General features: G+C 44.1%; 1 long non-coding RNA gene across 2 annotated transcripts; it reads left to right on the forward strand.

Annotated features, from left to right (window-relative positions):
• The first annotated feature begins 11,519 nt into the window (after nt 1–11,519).
• LOC138116920 (uncharacterized) lies at nt 11,520–16,632 on the forward strand. 2 transcript variants are annotated; one of them, XR_011154401.1, is made up of 3 exons: nt 11,520–12,050; nt 12,170–12,304; nt 12,520–16,632. It is a non-coding gene; the product is annotated as an uncharacterized lncRNA (long non-coding RNA). The 2 variants fall into 2 exon arrangements; XR_011154402.1 differs by having other exon boundaries at nt 12,732–16,632.
• The last annotated feature ends 4,177 nt before the right edge of the window (nt 16,633–20,809 follow it).

The raw sequence follows: 20,809 nt of genomic DNA on the forward strand, positions 1-20,809 counted from the left end.
CTGGGAGGCTTCCAGACTGGTCAGCACTAACGCTGCTGTTCCACGCCTGGTTAAACCCCCTTCAGAGGCAGAGAACACATTTTTTTGCTTCTTTTCAATGCCTCTGCAAAAGATTCACTATTGTTGCTGTTTGTAGGAGACAAACAGGCCCAAAGGTTCCAAGGTTTGATCTGCCCGTTGAATTTACAAACCCACAAGAGTGATCCCTCCGTCCCCCACTGAGCAGCTGGTGCAGCCTCATCGAACAGCAGCGTCTCTTTGCACTGGCTGTGCCGTGTTTGTGGCTGTCCTTCTCCCTGAACAGCTCTGCTCACTCCACATTTTCCCTGTTTCCAGCCGCCTTTCCTCTATTTACTCGTTATTTACACTTCAGTGCCTCCTGGTTGGTGAGATGTTTGATGCTCTGCTTCATGTAATATTACCTTTGATCTAATGCCTGCTCTCGCCCCAAATGCTGTCGTCATTCTCGGCTTCCCACTCTTTGATATTCCTGAACCACTTTTAAAATCAACACCTTTCCTTAATTGCACTCCCTCCCCTGCCCCTCTGCTTTGGAAAACGTCTGTTCTGATTAAGGCAGCCTGTTTTTCTGTCTGCTCACTTTCCTTTGAGGTCCCAGCCTGTCCCATGCACATTTGGACACAACAATTTGGGTTAGTGTTATTGCCCCCCTGTGAACCAGCTGATATTTAGAAAGCCTTCATGTTCAGCTTTCCCCAGATGAAAGTGAGAATCAGCTTATGTGGATATTTTACTACTCCTTGACTAAGCAGTTCTTTCATCTAGTTGGACAAAATTAGAAAAAGTATAAATGTGCTGTTGAGTGGTTCTCCTGTAGCAGTGTGTGGGTGCAAGTGCACTGCTAAATATATACACATAAATAATCCTTGCTCTCTCTCTTCTTCCAGGCAACATATTTTTCCTTTATAACTCATCCCTGGAGAAAGGTTCATGAGTGAAAAATCATTGCTAACTTCATTTTTTGCCTTCACTGTGAATTTCTTTCCTGGAGCAATGATAAGAAGTAATGGATGCAATGTTTTCCTTCAGAATCCATACTGTGCAACAAATTGTCTGGTTTATTTGTTGTTGCCATATTTAATTTCAGTGTGATAATTTTTCTCCTTGGCTTATCTGTTACATTTTAAGTTCAAAGGCTCTTCCAAACCATTTTAGGAGCCAGATAGTTTTGTAGTTAGATTTGGAAAGATTCAGGTCTCAAGTCTCCCACTTCCTCCCTGGATTGTAAAGCAAAATCAATCAGAGGCTACAACTTAAACTGGCACTAGAAGAGAGATGTTTTCTTGGTGTCCCCAAAAATCAGGCCAGCTGAGCCACAGAAATTCAGTGTTTGTTGGCCTTTATCCCTGTATTCTCAATTTACCTTTCTGTAACAGCTAATTCCCAGGGGAGAAATGTTCAGTCTATTTAAAGGCTGCCAAGCCTTGCCCAGCTCTAAGGGGATTGCACTTGATGAGTGCTGAGTTAAATGGTGATGTCTCCTGTCATTGTGAGATGGTTCTGCTTGAAGAAGATTTGGAGAAAATGCCTGGCTGGCCAGATTCTTTTGTCACATCTGAGCAAATTTAGCAAATCCGAGGACAAAAGAATTTCCTCGGTTACATCTTTGTGACCCTGTTTTCTTCATTAGTCAGAAGAGGAGACATTTGTAAGAGCACAGGGCATGAATAATAACCTCGTGTTCACCTTTTGGTTTGTGGCTCCAATTTATTTTGGCAGGTGAGGAGTCTCATTAATTAAGGATGGGGAAATGGAGATTAGGGAATATTAAATCTGCACTGTCTGGGTCAGGCTTGCTGGCCCTGCTCTGTGCTGATAATTGGTGTCCACCTGGGCAGCAGGTTGGGGGGCAGAGTGAACCCCGCTGTGTGAGGCAGTCACGTAACTCCAGCCATCCTCACCCCGGGGTAAAGGGACACTGGGGCGTGACATTGATCCTTGCTCTGTGTCGGTGGCACAGGACACCCCTCAGTGCCCTTCATCTCCAGCTGGACACCCAAACCCATCCATGCTGCTGGCACCTAGGCTTACCTGTTGCTCAGCAAACATCAAAACACAGAGCAGATCTTTTATGTGTGCTAAAAAAACAGGTTTGCAGGAACACAAACTACCCTTTGAGAGCACTCTCATAGCTCTTAAAAGCAAAAAAAAAAAAAAGTAAATAACATGATAATGTTGGTTTAAATAGTCTTTCCAGTATCTCTTTAGATCTGAAGAGGATCTATCTGTTGTCATTTTCTGTTCTGCTCCTTTGGGTTTTTGAAAATGTACAGCTGCTTGCTCACCAGAGGTAAGGGATTTGAGGGCAGGCTTTCCTGATTATGCTGCAAATAACTGAGGACCCTTCTCCTCGTGGTGTTCTGCAAGGTTCAGTCTGACAGAACCTCTGTGAATACAGAATCACTGCCTGGGCATTTCATCCAGCAGAGGGGAGCTCCCATTCCATGGCCATATTGAGCAGTGAAATGCAGTTTTTGGAGCATCAGCATGGGAATGGTGACTGCTGAGCTCCTCTTTTCCAGGCTCAGCTTGGCAGGGGGGGTTTGTTTCCTCACTTCTCCCTGCCTAATATTTGCTGAGTGATTTTTCAGACATTGTTTGATCTCTTTTGGCTGCTTTGCAAAAAGGGAAGGGTTCTGTTCGCTGGGATCCTGGGACTAAAGCTGCTTTGTAACCTCAAACCATCGTGGTTCAGCTAAAAGTGAGGCAGCACCATGAGGTAGGGAGGGTGCTGAGGATGGGGACTGAGACTCTGCAAAGGGGTTTTCCTCTGGTGTTCCACATCTACATGACTTGTTCAGGCCCCGGTGGATCGTTCCAAAACTGACAATATTCCAGTGTCTCAATCCAAGCAGATTCTTAATAAAGCAGGAGGATTTGAGGTCTTCATCTGCAGCATGGTGTTTAGTATAGATAATATTTTATTTCTTTAACTCCCATCCCAGATGGGAAAGTTCTGCCTTGCCAGCTTGGTTTGTCTCTCCAGATAGTTCTCACATTACGTTTTTGATGGTGGTAATTGTAGTTTATACTAAATGAGATTGCTATTATACTCTGCAATCTCTTTAATTTCTAAATATCTTCTTATAGCTGCAAATCAAAAAGACTCTGTCTTTCTTTTCTTGTGGGAATTTGAACATGTGTTTTACTGTTTTGTTATTAAATGCCACTTATGTTACTCCACTTGTATTGGGAAAGAATGGAGCCTTTTAAAAATCATAATAATTATAAGATAAATAACAATAATAATAACAATAACTTACCCTCACATCCAACCTAGGTGTAATCTTTATTTATTGCAAAAATATTTGCAATAATCTTTTAAAAATTTACACATGGCACACTTTTTTCTCTGTCACCTACAGGTATTTGATATACTTTGGGGCTTCTAAAGCAATATGTCTTAGGCCAACAAGCTCCCAGCTGTTCAGAGCAGGCTTGAACTGATGTTCCTGGCCTGTAGCTAGCAGGGTGCTTCTCATGCACAACAGGAACAGTAAATAAAAGACAAAGAAATAACCTGGGAATACAATCAAGAGAGAAGAAAAGCACCTCCCTTAATAAAAAAGAGATTGCATTACACAGCCATGCCTCCAAGTGCCATTAGGATGCTGGGTCTCCATTATCTGTAATTCCCGAAATATTTAATTTGCAGCTGTGAGCAATCTTTAACACACAAAGAGGCAGGGCTCATGCAAAAGTAATTTCAAAGTAGCTAAATGCTCCAACTTTCAGCCTCTCTTTATTGCCTGAGATAGGACTGCTGTACTTTAGAATATATTTTTCACGCTGGCATGTTCCTTATTTGCTTTGCTGTGTAACTTTGTCTTCTTTCCCCCTCCTTTTTTTGTTTTTAGGTCTGTAACAATCCAGAGCTGGTGAGTTGCCATGAAAGGAAAGACTGCAGTGCCATAAAGAAACCCCTGTGAAGCCAGGGGCTGTGCCAGGGCATTAATGAGAGGGTTGGTATGAAATCAGGAGGTCCAAATCAATGAACCCATTTTACCAGACGAGTATTGCCCAGGATTTTCCACTCAGCCTTTTGTGTGCACAGCCACAAGGAGCTGACACAGGCTGAAGTGCTTCATTAAATTCCCACCCGTGGCATCAGTGGGCACCTATTGCTGTGCAAGATGCAGCTCAGGACAGGAAAACATTCCCACAGGGGCCTGGAAGTCCTGTTGTACTACACTATTCCAGATTTTACAAGCTTGAGTAAAAGTGGAGTTGGGCACCCTTTGCAGGAGTGCCCAGGAGCGTGTGCATGGGAAATAAAGAATTTGCTGCTGCAGCACAGGTGGGGTTGTGTGGTTTGATGTTTGTGGTGGGGATCCTCATGCTGGCCCCAAACTGTTGGAGTGTTCCTCACTGCTGCTGATGTCTCCTGAATTGCCATGGGTTACTCAAGCTGGGGATCCGATCCTAGAACTTGGAGGAAAGATTATTCCCCTTGGTAGAGCCAAACCAGAACAGAACTGTGACAGTGAGAAGCTGAATTAGTCAGAGGGGGTAATTCAGAAGCACTGGCCTGAAGCTCTGCTGGGGCAGTAGGGAGGAGGATCCCTAGTCCAGGGCATCACACAAATCTTCATGCAAGTTGTGCTGCTGGAAATAAAGCTGTGCTGGGGGTGTTGTGTGCTTTTAACGTGCAGTACACTGATGTGAGAAAGCAGCGGGATGGAAATGTGCCTGTCAGAAACCTTGGTCAGTCCGTGAGGTTTATAATGTGCTTGTAAAAATATACTGTGGGCTGTGGGTTTATGGGGCAGCTCTTAGGACAGAGCCACAATTTTTAAAATAACTGATACTTAAGTTAGAGGAGAGAAAGTCATAAAGAAAATTGCATGGAGATAATTTTCTCCTGCTAAAAGGCCTTTAGCAAATGAAATGTTTCAGCCTCCATCAGGCAGCCTCTGATTCTGTACATATTTATTCATCTGCTTAACCTTGGGCTCTGAATTGTTCCATTGAAAGCCCCCCTGGTGCCCTGCTTCAATATCAGTGAGTTAAACTGAGTAACAGCAAGAAACCCTGGAGAGAGATCAGGATGCTGCTGCACAAAATGCTGCACAGACACACAGTAAAAAAGACAGACTCTGCCCCAAAATCTCCCAGGTAAAGCCAAGGGGAAACAGATGGATACTGGAAGCAGGCTCAGAGGAAGTGCCAAAATGTTATGATCAGTCTGAAAGTCAAAAGTCTACGCAGGCCTGGCTTTTGGCAAGCTTGAGCTTACAGAAGGGTTCAAAAGAAGAGGAATAAGAGGGGTGCATGGCTTGGGGGTGAAGCAGGGAGAAGACAAATAGAGGTTCCCCCTGGAAAACTTAAACCAGTGGGATGAAAACGATGCATATCCACAAATCTTTGCAAGACTGGTGCCCATGTGTTCAGGGTGATTTTTCATATGTTTCTCCTTATGTGTTTGGATTGTGTAGTCAAATCCTATATGCTTGTGTGTGGGAAAATAATTAAAGATTAATGAACATATTCAGCACAAGAAAATTCTAATTATGAATAGGCTGAGTTCTTCAGCTTAGAAAAATGTTAAGGACAGATATACAGAACAGTGTGAGAATAATTTCTGTAAGATTGGTATTGCTTAAAGGCAAATATAACTTTCACTATTTATGACTCTTCTCTCGGATGATTGCTTTGGGTTTTTTTGCTTTTTTTTTTTTTTTTTTTTTTTTTTTTTTAACAGTATTTCCTAATTTCTTTCCTTCCTATTCTCTCTATGCCATGGTTGAGGAATTGCCACCATTAATATTTCATAACCTGCAGAGTATGTGCTAAAACCATGGAAATGTAGAAACAAATCACCTTTTGGTGTTAATGCAATATTGTATGGTTCTCAAGGCTGTGCAAAGAAAGGATGAGACTTTACAGCGGGAGAAAACGGGGCAGTAAAAATGTGTCTGGCAAAGCACATTGAGAGTTTTTAAACAGTTTAAACAATTTTATCACATCCTGTAGTGACTTATTAACAGTGCCTTCAACCTTTATATATTCCAATAACAACCCGATGTCTTCATCTTATCTTATGGAACTATAATTGGCTGAATCCAGGTACCAGTGCCTGGAGGCCACACAGCCTTATAGACTTTAATGGCTCATTAGGTATTTATTCACTTTAACTTAAACAGCTCAGCCATTTGTGGAAAATGAGCCCTTAAAATAGAATTAGGGTAGGTTTTTTTTTTTTCTTTTCTTCCCCTAAATGTAGTGTATAACTTGAACTGCCACTTGAGTTTAAATTTCCAGATCTGCCAGTTTAATTTGGCTTTGCTCTCTTCCCTTTTCAAAATGGGTTGTGGTTTTGTAATAACTTATACTGAAGAGCTATGCTGGTGGTACTGAGCTCTGCTTGAATGAAACAGAATGCTTCCTTTAGCTGGAAACCAAGCCAACCCCCAATATAATGGGGTCTTCTGATAACTCACACTGACAGGTGCCATCTCTGCACGCTCTTTCAAGCCTTTAATCATCAGAAAACAGAGACTGAAGGGGTCCTAATTAATCTGAATTTTAGCCAGGGTGGTGGGTGGTTCTACTTCGCTGTTCCAAATAGCACAAGCCTGGTGCTACACACATGGTGCACCTTGGGTGGTGTCCAGAACCAGGAGGCTGGGAGAGAAAAAGGCTGTAAAAGGTAACGGAGGGTGGGGAGATTGTGATGGTGAGTTCCTTAATGGTTCCAGCTGAAGCCTCACCTGGTGTGCTGAACAGGCAAACCCAGGTCTCCTTTAACTCACTGATCTGGAAGGCCCAGCACAGACAAAAATGTGGTTTTTTCCTGGAAAAAATAAAAAATAGTTACTTCAATGAAAACGTGCCATAACCACAATGTTGTTGAATGGTTTTGTTGCGAATTGCTCTGCGAGGAGAATTTCACTTGGGCTTAAAGGAAGATCATTTCTGTAACGGGGTGGATCATTTCTTTGTGTGGCAGCCCCTGGCAGGTTCTCAGTGCCTGCAAGTTTTGCTCAGTTTTACTTTTGTCCTTCACTGCCCAGCAGTGCCACGTGAGGTGGGCATGGGCTTGTGAAAAAGAGAGAATTATGTGCAGGATGCCACAGAATTTGTGGCTGCATTTGGCTTCTTGGGTCACCAGGGTCTCTGTGGGAAGGGAGAGCTCCTGCTCCTTGGGATGCTGGCTCTGGTGGTTGGTGGTAATGAGAGGTGAACATTCTGTTTTAGAGCCAAGCTGCACAATTTTCCACCCTAATAGCTCTTTTTCTTTCCCATATCATTAGGCTCAGGCTCCCCAGCCTAAAAGAAGTTTTATTTCATGAATGCATAAAAAGTGATCTGGAAATTGCTTTTAAACTGCAGTTTTTTCATGTTTCCTTTGTTCTTTTCCATTATTTGGAATGGTCTGGAAATGTCTGTATTTGCTCTGTTTTGTTGAACAATACACTGTGTATTTTGCTGGGGGAGGGTGGCTTTGTAAAGGGAAAAATTATAAAGCTCTTAAAATACTTAGGAATAAAAATGGTGCCTTTAATATGAAGAGATTGTGATGGACTCTGAATGGCAGTGGGAGCTGAGGGCTAAAATAAAGCATTGTGAGAGTTGTGGTCTAAAGAGTGAACAGGATGAAGCTGAGGAAAAGCAGGAGCTGCTTGTTCCTCCATGGAGAATTAAAGAAGCAGTAAAATACTGAAAGGCTCTGTCTCTTCCAAAGGCATCATTAAGGTGAGTTTGTTACTTTAATTCACTTAGAGTGGTGCTTAAGGACAATTTGTTCCTTATTTCCCCTGCCAGCTGAAGCTTTTTTTTTCCCTTTTTACCCGATGAGAGCACAGAACGGGTTGTGAGAGGGAATGGCTGGAGACAGGAGCCTGGCTCCTCAGCCAGATCCCCTTTCCATCATCCCCTGGCTGTTTTCTGCACAGTGAACGGTGCCCACAGCTTCTGATAGCCCATTTAAATTGATCTCAAGCAAGTGCCAGGGGATGCATAAGCAGTGAGCTCTGTTTGTGATGGGAGCTTGGTTGCCCTTTCAATTGCAGCGTTTCTGCTGCTCTGGGGCTGCCCCCATTGCCCAGCACCTTTGACCAAAGAGCCTGTTATTGTCTGTATGAAATGTCCATTATTGTCTGTCTGAAATGTCCATTAGGGCCTGTATGAAATGTTTCTTTGAGATTTTTTTCTTTGAAAACCAATATAAGTCCATGATTAACCCCTGGACAGCTCTTAAGACTGTCCCTCTCCCCCAGTGACGTTGTTAAATTTAGAAAAGCTGCCTTGATGTTTAATTCCTGCAGAGAGCTGGGCTGATGTCCCTTGCCTTGGCTGCTGAAGAGATGGCAGGGAGAGCAGGGTCAGGGCTGGAGCTGAGATTCACCCCCATCCTGCTCCATCCCACATGGGATCAGACAGAACAGACCCCACATCACACAGGGAACAGAGGGACCACAGTCCCTAAGCCTCCTCCCTTGCCCTTCCACTAGCTCCATTCTGAGAAACATTATTGGGATAATGGTTCTTCTGGGACAGGACACCACTGAATCAACATTTCTTCCTAATTAATCCCAATATTCCATGGAGCTCCTGAGCTGGGACCTCTTCTTCACGTAAAGGAGCCGTGCTGACATAATATATTTAGACTTGTCTAATGTGTTTGAATTAGCACTGCACAACATTCTGATTAAAAACAATTATCACTGTGCAAAATCGGTGTGGCACATATTAAATGCTCCCAAACTGCCTGGATGACAGCTTGCAGAGGGGAGGAATCAGCACTCAGGGGAAGTTTCCAGTTCCCTCTGGGGTCTTGCCATGGGTTGGGCACAGAAACTCCAGTGAAGTTTTGCTCTCCTGGTTTGGGCTGGGATAGAGCTCATTTTCCTCTGTGCTTGGAGTTCAGTGTGAGGATCATGTGGGCAGCACGCTGATGGTTTTGGTTGTTGCTGAGTGGTGCTGACCCTAAATCAAGGACTTCCCAGTGGCTCTGCAGTGAGGAGGTGCAGGAGGGGCCAGGAGGGAGCACGGCTGGGACAGCTGGGCCAGGTGGATACTGGACATGGGGACATCCCACACCACAGAACATCCTGCCCAGTACAGGAACTGGGGGAATTGGCTCTGGGATAGACTGAGCATCGCTCGGGGGGGTTATGGGCAGCTGTAGTGGGATCCCTTTTTTTTGTAGGGTTTTATCTCTCTCTCCCTCTCCTTTTTACCACAATTTAATTAGTGGTAGCAGCATACTTTACACTGTTTCAATTATTAAACTGTTTATCTGTCTTTATCTTGACCCTTGAACTTTTCCATCTCCTTTTCTCCCCCAGTTCTGCTGAGGCAGAGGATTGAGGGAGTGGCTCAAGGCCAACCAACCTCTACTTCTTTTCTGAAAAGCTTCAGAACAAGTTGCTGATGTGGAAAACTCAAGGTAATCATGGTATTATCCGGTTGGGAGGAAGGTTCTGATGTGCTTTGATTAAGACCCACGTGAGGGAACAGCTTGAATGAGGCACAGCAGACATTTCCTTAATTTAACAAGCCAAGGCAGGATGAGATCCAGTTAATTTTGCTTCACCTATAATGACTCATTCCAATTGAAGTTATGGCCCTGCAGGTCAGTGGAAAAATAACTGCCCTGTGTTGACTTTGAGCCAAAACACAGTAACTCAGGGATTGAAGGCAGGATGGAACCTGTGGCAGAAAACTGGAGCCAGCAGAAATCCCAGTCAGGCTTCAGGTGCTAAAATTTCACACAGAGACCTCTAGCAGAGTTTTCATTATTTCATTCTATCCTCTTAAAACCTGTCCCAGCTCCTACCACAAAACATGCTCAGGATGCAGGAGTTACCCAGGGACACTGGGTTTTGACCTGGATTATACTGGAAGTCACATAGATGAAGGTAGTGTTCACTTCTGGTATAAAAATTCCATGAGGCTGAATGAGATCACAGCCTGTAATGACAGTGCTCACTGTCTCCTAGCACCACAAATGATCAGGAGCAGAATTATAGCATGGTGATTTCATGTCAGAGGACAATGCTTTATTAGAGTTTGATTTACTTGGTAATTTAAGTACGCTGAATCAGAGCAGGGGAAAGTGCTTTAGAAGTAAATTTTTTCGTTAGCTCAGTTATTTTTGTTTTGTTCTGTCTTTATTGTGACCTTCATCAGGGTGTGAGGGATCCTGAAAAACAGGAACAGGGGTTTTTTAAGCTGTTATTCACCCAATTATAACGCTGGTGAAACAGCAAAAGGGACAGAGAAGGTCTAAGGGATGTGGAAAGAAGCTGATGACCTAAATATGAACGTGGAATGGGCTCTTTTCCTGATTCCCATGCAGATGATAACAGCTCCTGTTGATTACCAGCTGCCCACTGCTGAGTCACATTTAATTACTCAGGTGGGAATTTACATCACTTCATTTTCCCATGTATGAGGTAAAACTGGTCTGTTTTAGGAATGTAGGTTCTGCATGGAGTCCAGAGGAAAGAATTAAACACCTCCAAAGATGATCCTCCTGCCCTGGGTTCCTGGGAGAGGTGGGCTAGCACAACTGCTAGAAATATCTGCGTTCCTATAGATAATGAGGTGCATTCTGACTCCTGACTTTGGGATTCCAGCAGGAGACCCGCTCAGAGCTGGTGTGAGCAGCCCTGTCCCTCTGCCTGTGGGTTCCCATTCCCTGCTGCCCATTCCGCAGCTCCAGCTGTGTGTGGAGCTGTGCATGCTCCCTGCCCCAGGGGTGGGCTGCAGGGATGGGACGGGCTGGGCAATAATCAGAGCGAGATGGGCAAGCAGGGGTTGCTGCTTAGGGAACCTTTAATTCTCCATGAAGGCTAATTTATCCTTTTTTCACAGGCACATCAATTCCGTGCAAACACATCCTCTGCTCTCGCATCTTCTGTCAAATTAACGCCCCAGCACCCCACCCTGGGAGGTACCACTGCTGTTCCTGCAGCACTGTGACACCCCCTCTCAGGGAATGCATTGCCCTTGGGGACACCAGAGGTTAGTTAAGCAGCATTTCTGCATGTTTGATTACCAATTTGAGTTAATTAATGGGCTGCATGTGATCTCTATTAATTAGAGCATGCTCAGGCCTTGATGAAGTGTGTGTCCTTCTAGCACAGCGTAATGGCTTCACAAAACCCCTACAAACTGTGGTTAATTAGAGATGCATTAGGATTTCAGTATTTAAGGGAAGAGGGAAAAAAAAAAAAAAAAAAAAAGGTAAAATACCTTTTTAATGGCTGTAAAATGGGTCTAAGAAAAGCCTTCCATGAAGTGAAGGTACGGATGGGGTTTTTTTAAAGATGAAATGATTTGGTGGAAACGATTTTTCCTTAGTTTGACAGCTTTGCTCTGACTGTATTATCTGTGGGAAGAACAAGCTTGGGATAGAAAAAACCAGGCAGGGGGACACATTGCTTCAGTGGAGGGGAGGAAAGGCAGTAATCTACTGCTGCTGTTTCCTTAAATTTGATAGTCAGCTCTACCCAGCTGTGTAAACTCCCCATGAGGGCTCAGCTCCCACTTCTCACAGCCCCAGCTCCCACCAGAAACCCTTGTTTTGTCCTGCAATTTACATTTCCTGCTCGTTGTCCTTGGTTTCAACCCATTTGCTGCTTCCCTTAGAGGCAAACCCTGCCTCTAAGTGTGCTGCCCACACTCTTCAGGCTGAAGACCACACATTTGAAAATAGGGACTACTAATTAACCTTTCACTGGTAGTGAGTGTTTCCTTATTTTGATTTACCTGCCATTAGGGCTGAGAGCAGGATTATCAGCTCAGTCTCTGTGTTTGTGCCAGTTTGGCCCCGGTAACAAAGTTCCTGTGATTGATGTGGGCTCCAAGCAGCAGCTTCCCAGTGAATGTGCTGCATCGATAGAAACTTCCACATTTTTTCTTTTTTGTATTGATCCAAACCCTGATGTTCTTTGCCCTTATGCTGGCACAGCTGCCCTCACAGCCTATGAGTGTTTAGGTTGAGCACAGAGAAGGTCTTTTTTTCCACTGGGTTCCATAAAACCCTTGAAAAATAACAGCACTGAGCACTGAAGATAAAGGTTAATATATTTTCTGTTTACACATACATAAATTTTACATAATATTTAATAAAGTTAAAATTTTATGAGCTCGGTGGAACTGGTGATGTTTAAGTGCGAGTTTTGCTCTTTCCCCTCAGTTCTCTGGAGCACAGAGTCCTTCTGCACCATTAGGAATTGTGTGTTTACGCTGATTCCCTGCGGCACCGGTTGAACTCTTCAGCAACTCCTCTCCCAAGGATGAAATCCTGTGGTGTGGAAACTCCAGTGCAGTGGTAAGCTCAAATATAGATTTGAAATTAATATCAAAGCGGATTAGAGGGTATTTGCTCAGCTGTTGTCTATCCAAGTCGTTTTGCAGGGCGTGAAAAGCAATCAGCTTTGTTTTAGGAGGGCTCTTTCACATAGCAAGTGTCTTGATTAAGACAGATGCAAATGCAGCTCTGGCTATGTTTAAAATGGTGGCTGATCATGATTCTTTTAATCTAAGGCCTCATTTCAAATGACTACAGGAGATGGAAGAGTTTCTGGGGAAAAGTAGCATGTGCTGGGTGGATAAAGCATTTGCCTGGGTAGACAAACAGCTTTCAAAAAGAAAAAGGAGGAGAAAACCAGCAAAAAAATGCAGCAAAAAGGAAGAATTAAAAAAACCCCTGCCACCTCAGTAGTACCTGAGATTACTCAATATTTTTCCCAACAAAGCAGGAGGAATGATTCCCAGCGCTGCTGAATCAAACCATGAAAGACATTTTAGTGCGCTGTAAAAGCAAGATCAACTTTTCCAGTTCCCTGCAGAAACAAGTGTCAGCCTCGCAGCACAGCAAATTTCTCCTGCTCTGACTTCTTTTCCTCAAACCTCGCTGGAGTGTGGCCAGCAGCAGGACACACACCTGAGCCACCTCCCTGCTCACAAAGCACAGGCGTGTTCAGAGCATCTCCTTCCTCTGCAGGTCCAGCTGGGACACGGGGATTTCTCCCTTTTCCCTGGACTAGAAAGGTGGGAAGGACCAGCAGCGGTTTAGAGTTCACCTGTCCCCGCAGCACCAAGAGGGACAGCGAGGGGAGGTGGAGGTAGATGAGGAGGGGTTAACTTTGGGAGCTGAGAGCAGGAGGAGGAGGCAAGAGCACAGAGCGGCGCTTCCCAGTAGATGGCTCCGTGGTATTCCAGAGCCTCGCTTGGTCTCCATCAAACCTTTAAACTCCAAACAGATGCTCGGAGCTTTGCCTTTTCGTTCGGGCACTGGTGTCACGCTGAGGTGTCTTTTCTTTTTTATGATTACTGCTTTTCCCTCTGATCACAACGTGCGAAATGCCAGCAGAAACTTCCACGGCGGAACCCCAGGGCACAGGATAACCCAGCCCTGGGCTGATTCAGCCCTGCTGAATTATTGGCTGCACGTCTATCCAGATAGGATTTAACACAGCCAATTAAACCTCCAGTGTAACACAAGGATACTTCACAAATGCTATTCCCAGATTCAGAATTGTTGTTGTTTTGTTGTTTCGGTTTTTGGGTTGTTTTTTTTTTTTTTTTTTTTTTTTTGCAAAGAGCACAATATGGGATTGATGAGTCTTGTTATTTTGCCTATAAAGAGAGGTCTTAAATGCTCTACAAAAGCCTGCCAAGTGCAGCCATTCAGTTCTACACCACAGAACCAGATGAGTTTTGCTCGAGTTATAAAATGCATTAATTCAAGATTATACCCCTGTATGCTGTGGAACATATGTAGGTACAGCACAAAGCTGACAATTTGTCAGGCCCTTTTCCAAGCCCTTTTCATGAAGAATGAGGTCCCATTTGGATCAATTACAAGTGAATAGGCATTACACACTGAAAATCATGCCTTTGTTGCTTAACAGTGCAAAATATTTTTGGTATAATTATTTTTGTGTAGTCCTCTTGCCCTGTGGCACCGATCCAAATGTGATTCCAGCTCTACCTGGCTCTGACCCAAGACCACTCCACATCAGGCCCTCAGGATCCTAATTCTCTCATTCAACTGACTATGACCAGTGTCTGTGTGGTTTTGGTTCAACACAGACTGGTATGTGCAGGGAAATCCGAATATTTTTCCAGTGTCAGTGGTGTTCTCCAGAAATTGCTCACATCTCCTGTGCCATGCTGGTTCTTCATGGATTTCTCCATTTGTATCCGATGCACTTTTAAATTCTAGATTCCTGAGTGTCATTTTGTGACACTGTTTCTCCACTTTGGCCCCTGATATTTTTGGGGCTCTTTGATCATTCTGATTTTAAACCCCTGACTACACACAAGCAGCCAAACTACCCAGCTTTTCTCAGAAATAACTTGCAAGAAATGCCTCTCCATGCTACACAACATAAACAATTGCTAAAATATGCGGATCAGGAAAACTAATGATGTGTAAGACTACAACGTTTTACAGGTCTTAATTTAGTTTATAGGCACTCCAAAAAAAAAAAACAAAAAACAAACAAAAAAAACCAACCCAAAAAAAAATCCCCAACCCACTTAGGGAGCCAAGCATCAATAACGTGAATCTGCTCTAGCTGAGTAATCACCTCTCGGTGATGAATTCTTAAATATTAATTTGCTGTGTGCTATTCATCATGTGCAACAGTGAAGGCAAGGCAAAATCAAGGCTCCAAAAGCTGAGAGTATATTTTTTTTTCAGCCATGGTGCAGGGTTGCCACTTCTTTAGGCTGGCACGTCTCCCTCTTCCTGCCATCCACGGATCTGACCCAGCTCCCAGAGCCTGTTTGCTGGCAGGGGAAGGGCTGAGGTGACATCCCTGTGTCCCCTTCCTGAGGTGCAGGAACCAGCCCGAGGTGCTGCTCGGTGGGAGCAGGAGGTGTGAACGTCTCACAGGTTTGTCCATGTGCTCCTGGATTGCTGCAGCATTCCCTGTGAGGTGGCCAAAGAAATGCTGATGGGTTGATTTCTGCCCTCAGCAGAGAAGTGCAGTTCCTGTCAGTGGAGGGGTCAGGGAATATCTCTGCAGAACAGCTCCTCTGTGATCAGGGTGTGTTTGAAAAGTGCAGCAGATTAGAGATTTAGACCCAGCTAAACTCAGCTGAGGGAGGTCAGACATTAAAGGTGCTTCAGCTGCAGTCCTATACAACAACCCTAATTCACTCTGTCTCGTAGACTGTATGGAGAAAACCCAAGCATTTAACACTGAGTCCTTAAATGTCATATTTATAATGAATCTGAGATTATTTCTCATGCTTTCCCACTTCAGTCCTTTGGACTTCATCCCTTCCTTGTGTGGTGAGAGAGGCAATCAGTACCTAAGACAGATAAGCAGAAGGGAAAAGTGATTTATTTCATACACCCCGAAAATAAAAGGAACTGATTTGGAGAATTTTCTCCTGTCCCAAGCAGTACTGGTTGGGTCAGGGGTGTTTTAATGCCCAGCTGCTTTCTGCTGCTGTGGTTCTGGTCATGCTGTGGTCACTCTTTATTGGGGTTATGCTGTGGTCACTAGGTTTGCAGATCTCTGACTTGAGGAAGAGGGAAATGTCAGCCCTGGTGGAAGATTCTCATTTTGCTATCAAGAAAATTTCTACAAGTACCCCAGTGTGCTTAACAGACAGTGCCAGTACACACTGAGGTGGAAAGCAAAAGGAATTCTGCCTTTGCTACTTATTGGTGTGGGATTATTGAGAAGTGATTTCAGCCACTCAGGGCCTCAAGGGTCTAATTAAAGTGACAAGTCTCCACAGAGCCTGTGATATTACAATACTGAGTGGCAGAAACAGGAATAAAAATCACTCCTTTTCATTGCCTTCCTGTTAAATGTGTCCATTTGACAGGAGAGGGGCATCAGGGTGGGCATTTTCTTTCATTTGGAAAGCAGTGGACACCCAAAACTGGGCAGAGAGAACGCTCACTGATTTTTTATCTTTCACAAGGCTTTATCCCGTAGTAAAATAAGGATAATTCCAGCCCCATTCTCACAGGAGTTCTGTGGAGTGCAGGAGTTTTCCAGAGTCCTTCACAGACTGCCTGCAGAGTTTTCCATGGTTTATAAGCCAAGCTATGGATCCATGGGTGGGGGTTGAGTGCTTGCAGCTCTGTACCAGGTTTGGCTCTCCTCCCCTTCGGGGTGCTGTGGAGTTGATGACAAAACTCCAGGTAAAGTCTCCAGGAAAAGTATCTCCACATGAGCTCAGATTTCACATCTGTGGCCTTTTATCAGAGCATTCCTGTCCACCTCTGCTTGTGCATTCCCTGTCTGCCCGTGCTTCCCATCCCGAGCCAGTGAGAGCATCCAAGATTTGTGCCACAAATCCATTCTTTTATTGAGGAGCTGCTAGTGGAGAAGAAATCACATTTTAAATCATCAATCCCTCCAAGAGCAAAGTCTCTTGGGAGCAAAGATTGCAAAATGAAGCAGCACACTCAGACCTTTCACACTCTGTGCTCTTTGGGCTGATCCTCCAGGGAACCACGTTTTCCAATCCCACATTACCCACTTGGGGAGTTGTTTACTTTTCTTTAGCACAAAATTTTTTAAATGATACTTAATCACACCAAAGAGCTTTCTTTTCCTCAGACAAGTTGTGTATTTACATACAATTCTCTAATTGCTTACAACATGTTGTCTTCCAAGTGCAACACCTGCTTGGGGAGGCTGCTAATTTAGATATAACAAGATAAAAGATGGAGTTCTGCGTTTTGTAAGGAAGGCAGAAGAAAAGCAATTTAAAAAATATAATTAATTAAGATTACATAATAATAGGGATAATTTTTTTTCATATTCCATGGCAGCTTTCATAGAAAATGATTTATTTTCCTACCAAAGAGAGGAAAATGTCTGCGAAAATTTGGCTTCATTATAGGAAAGAAATGAAAAAGAAAAATCACACCTCCTGTTTAAAAATTGGAATCCTTTAGAGACATGCAGGTTTACAGCCAAAAAGGAGCTTATTTCTTGGCATGTGAAAGTCAAGGAGGAAGAAGTCTCTTCTCCCACTGCCCCTTTGCATCCTCAAGCCTTTCTTTACAGCTGCCCCTGTGCCCACCAGAGCTATGATGGCACTCACTGAATTTTCCATCTCTGCTCTTTGCTCTCCTTCGCTTTCCCAGTGCTCACTGCAGAGACCTCTCCAAAGTATTTCCCTTCCATTTGAGGCCTCCTGCACTCTACAGTGGGGACTAAACCTTCTTTGAGGCTCCAGAGGCAAGGCTGGGTAATTGTTGGCAGGCAAAGCTGTGTCTGTCCTGGTGAAATCTTGCAGTTCAGAGGTGCTTTCTTTTTTGATGAAAATGAGTTTCCATTGCCCTTATTCTGCTCATCTCGTTCTGCTCTGTGCATCATAAACTAAAGGGAATATCTGGTTCTGGTTGCAAAAACGTTGGTGGAGATGAAGCACAGGGAAATGGCCTGGGCTGAGAAAATCATTTTGATTTTCACTAACCACATCTTGTGTATTGGCTGAGAGTGTTCGTAGGAAATAACTGTATGGGGATGTCGTGTCATTTTTTTTATTCCTACCATTCAATTTCATTTGTGGCTTTTCTTCCCACCTAGGATGTAACTTTTTTCTTCTGAGTACCTAGATGTGCTTCACAAATTACTGTTTTCTCAAACTCATATGTATTTAAATGTAGTTTGTCTCCTTTTTAAAAATGGAGGGAAAATAGGATTTCCCTGTGTCCAGGTAGAAGGGTTCTCACCTCGAAGCTTGGTTTTGGTCCACTCCCCGAGTTTCTGAGTTGCAAACCCAGTTCCCTATGGCTCCTGAAATGTTTTTCCCTTTTGCCCATAGCCTCATTATCTGTTCTTCACATTCTTATGAGCCACAGATCCTCAGCTGTGCTGCAAATCCTCTTCCTCCCATCCTTAAACCCCCAAAGCATTCCCAGCTCTCAGCAGGATCCAGCTGTGCCCATTCCCTCCCACTCCCACACCTCACCTGAGCTGTTTTTAGAGGAAGTGTGACACAAGCTGATACCCAGACTCAGCCATCACAGAAAGGGCTTTAACTGACCTTTGAGGGCTCGCACACGAGTCTGAACACAACTCAGATCTTGTGTTTTCAACATTTGCTTTCACCATGGAGAGTTCCTGCAAAGATGGCCCTGTTAAATTCACTGCAGTGCCTTTGATAACTGTGCTGTGACAAATTGTAGTTATGCCACACAATGCAGAGCTCTGATTGTATTTGCAGAATATTTACAGAATTGTGTAAAGTCACTTCATTTTTTTTTTTTCCCCCGTGAATGATATTTCACTTTACATCTGGGACTGGCTAAATCCTACATGAATATATATGGAAGCTGCAGGAGGGGGCTGTGGAATAACAGAGGCTTTTTCTTTGCACTTGGAGTCCATCCTGGGCTGTAAGAAGCAAACAGCTTTGCCACCTGCAGCTGCTGGCGAGCCAAAATGAAACGAGCTGATGTTCTCTGTCCTGTTCCAAGCATACAGGTGTCACAGGATGGAAAGTGTTATTGCCATTGGCAGGGTTGTTGATAGTGCCAGCACAGAGCCCAAATGGCTCTGTCTGGAAATTGCCCTTTGCTCTGCTCTGGGCAGCCTGGCTGAGCTTGGTCACCAGGCTCTGCCTCGTTAACAGGGAAAGAGTTTCTGGTTTAATGTTTCTGCTTCAGCAATGAATATGATTCAGAGTTCATTAAATCACTGGGGTCTGCTTACTGAATGCAAAGGCCTTTAAACAAGGTCTTGGATTCCTTCTGAGAAAAGATACAGAGCTTCATTTGCAAGGTACACCAGACTCCCTCCATCCTCACCCATCTTCTGCTCTCTGACAGCCTTATTACCTGCATTTTTTTAGAGTAATAGAATGGTTTGGGCTGGAAGGGACTTTTAAATGTCCCAACCCCCTGTAACCAGCCTGGAAGTCTACAACTGGATCAGGCTTCTCAGAGCCAACCTGACCTGGAATTTTTCCAGGGCTGGGGCATCCACCACCTCTCTGAGCAACCTGTGCCAGGGCCTCACCACCCTCACTATAAAAAACTTCTTCCTTATATCCAGTCAGCACAACCTGTGGGAATTTCCATGTGGGAGAGATTCAGCACTGTTGAAATGAAAACTTTCTTTGGGGAATGTATTTGTTAGTTTTGACAGGATTTCAAATCTAAAGTAGAATTTCATCAGTGTGTTCAGCCTATTCACAAAAGGAAGCAAGGCAGTGATCACTCCTTTGCCTGCTTTATCCATCAGGCAGGATTCCTCTGAGTGTGAGGGCAGGAGGTTTCCATGCTGACAGGACACAAAGTTTTATTCATTAGTGCTTAATTGATCAGTATATTCACGGACCAGAATAATCTGCCTTGCCCCCCTTTTGTTGCCTCCAAGATCCAAAACATTTTCAAATTACTTTGTGATTCCTGCCCTCTACCTCACTCCAAAAGTCTTGGACTCTTTTTCTACTGTTATTTTTTTTTTTTTTTTTGAAACTTAGGGTTAGTTACTGAATTCAGCTCTGAAAGTGAGATTTTAGAAGTTTTATTCTCATAACTCTTCTAATACTGTTACTAAATCTGGAGAAAGGTGACCATAATTTCAGGAGCCATGTCAAAGTATTGGCTCTCGTAGTTTTATTGTTGGCTTCTGAGCAGGACTGAAGAGAGAACACAGAGAGAAAGCAGCACCAGCTGAGAATCCCCTCCACCTGAAGTGGGGTCCAGTTCAGGGCTGAGGGAACTGGGAAGCAGAGGCTGTGCAGCAGCAGGGGAGCCAGCAAAATAAGAAAGCCTGGCTGAGGCAAGAGAGAAACATCCACCAGCCATGCAAATCAGAACAGGTAGGCAAGAGAAAAACACACAGTGAGGCCCTGGAATTAACAGGGACTCAGAAAAATCCTGTTATCATTGGGCTGGAAACCCCATCAAATGCACTTGGCAGAAGGAATTTATTTAGATATAGCTCCAGAAAATCCCACCAAGGCTCCATTCTGACACATGAACACTCTGTATTATCTCCCATCACACAGGTGGCTTTGGGATGCCACATGCTGCATAGCAGATGACTTTTCTGTGTCTCAGGAGCCCCTCTTCCTGCCTTCTCTGTGAGCCAACACACTCTGACAACACAAAAGATTTGGGAGAGGTGCCTGCTGCTTGTGCTGTGAAGTGAGCATTTCAAACAGAATGTCTGGATTGTTTTCATTGGCCATTTGAGGGCAGTTCCGCTGGCTTACTGCTTTTATTCCCATAAAACCACTTAAAATAATTGTGGGGACTGAGCCATAGCAAAGCAAGCCACGATTCTGAGCATGCCTGTTGACATCACTGTCCAATTTTGGTCCTTGGTGCGAATTTCATTAGCTCAGAATGCAGAAACACAAGTCTCCAGCAGCAATCAATATTTCACTAATATGCCATAAAGCACCACGTCAAACATTTACATCAGTGACTAAAACTTGTGCCGTGCTAATGCAGAATGTGGACCAACAGTGCTGCACAGGGCATTTATCAGCACTGCTTTCAAAAGTGCTGCAATTCAGAGACAGGGCTCAAGAAACTGCACCAAAACAGAGCCACTAAGCAGGAACTCTTGCCTGCAAGGGAGGGAGTTCCACTCCAAGTTTCACTGGGTTTTGTTCTTGTTGTTTTATTTGTTTCTTCTATTAGGGATGACAGTGATTGTGAAAACAATCAACCCCCTCATCAGCTGTACCCATTTCTGGGCTCTGAGGCTCGTAGAGTTTAGTTACTCAGAACAGTTCTTTTGGAAGACCAGTTCTGTGGTTATTTCAGTGATTTAAAGATGTGTGGGAAATGACTGCTGTGCTGCTGACCCCCAGAGACACCTGTGACTCAAAC

This window comes from Aphelocoma coerulescens, chromosome 11 (genome assembly GCF_041296385.1).
Source record: "Aphelocoma coerulescens isolate FSJ_1873_10779 chromosome 11, UR_Acoe_1.0, whole genome shotgun sequence".
Lineage (NCBI taxonomy): Eukaryota > Metazoa > Chordata > Aves > Passeriformes > Corvidae > Aphelocoma > Aphelocoma coerulescens.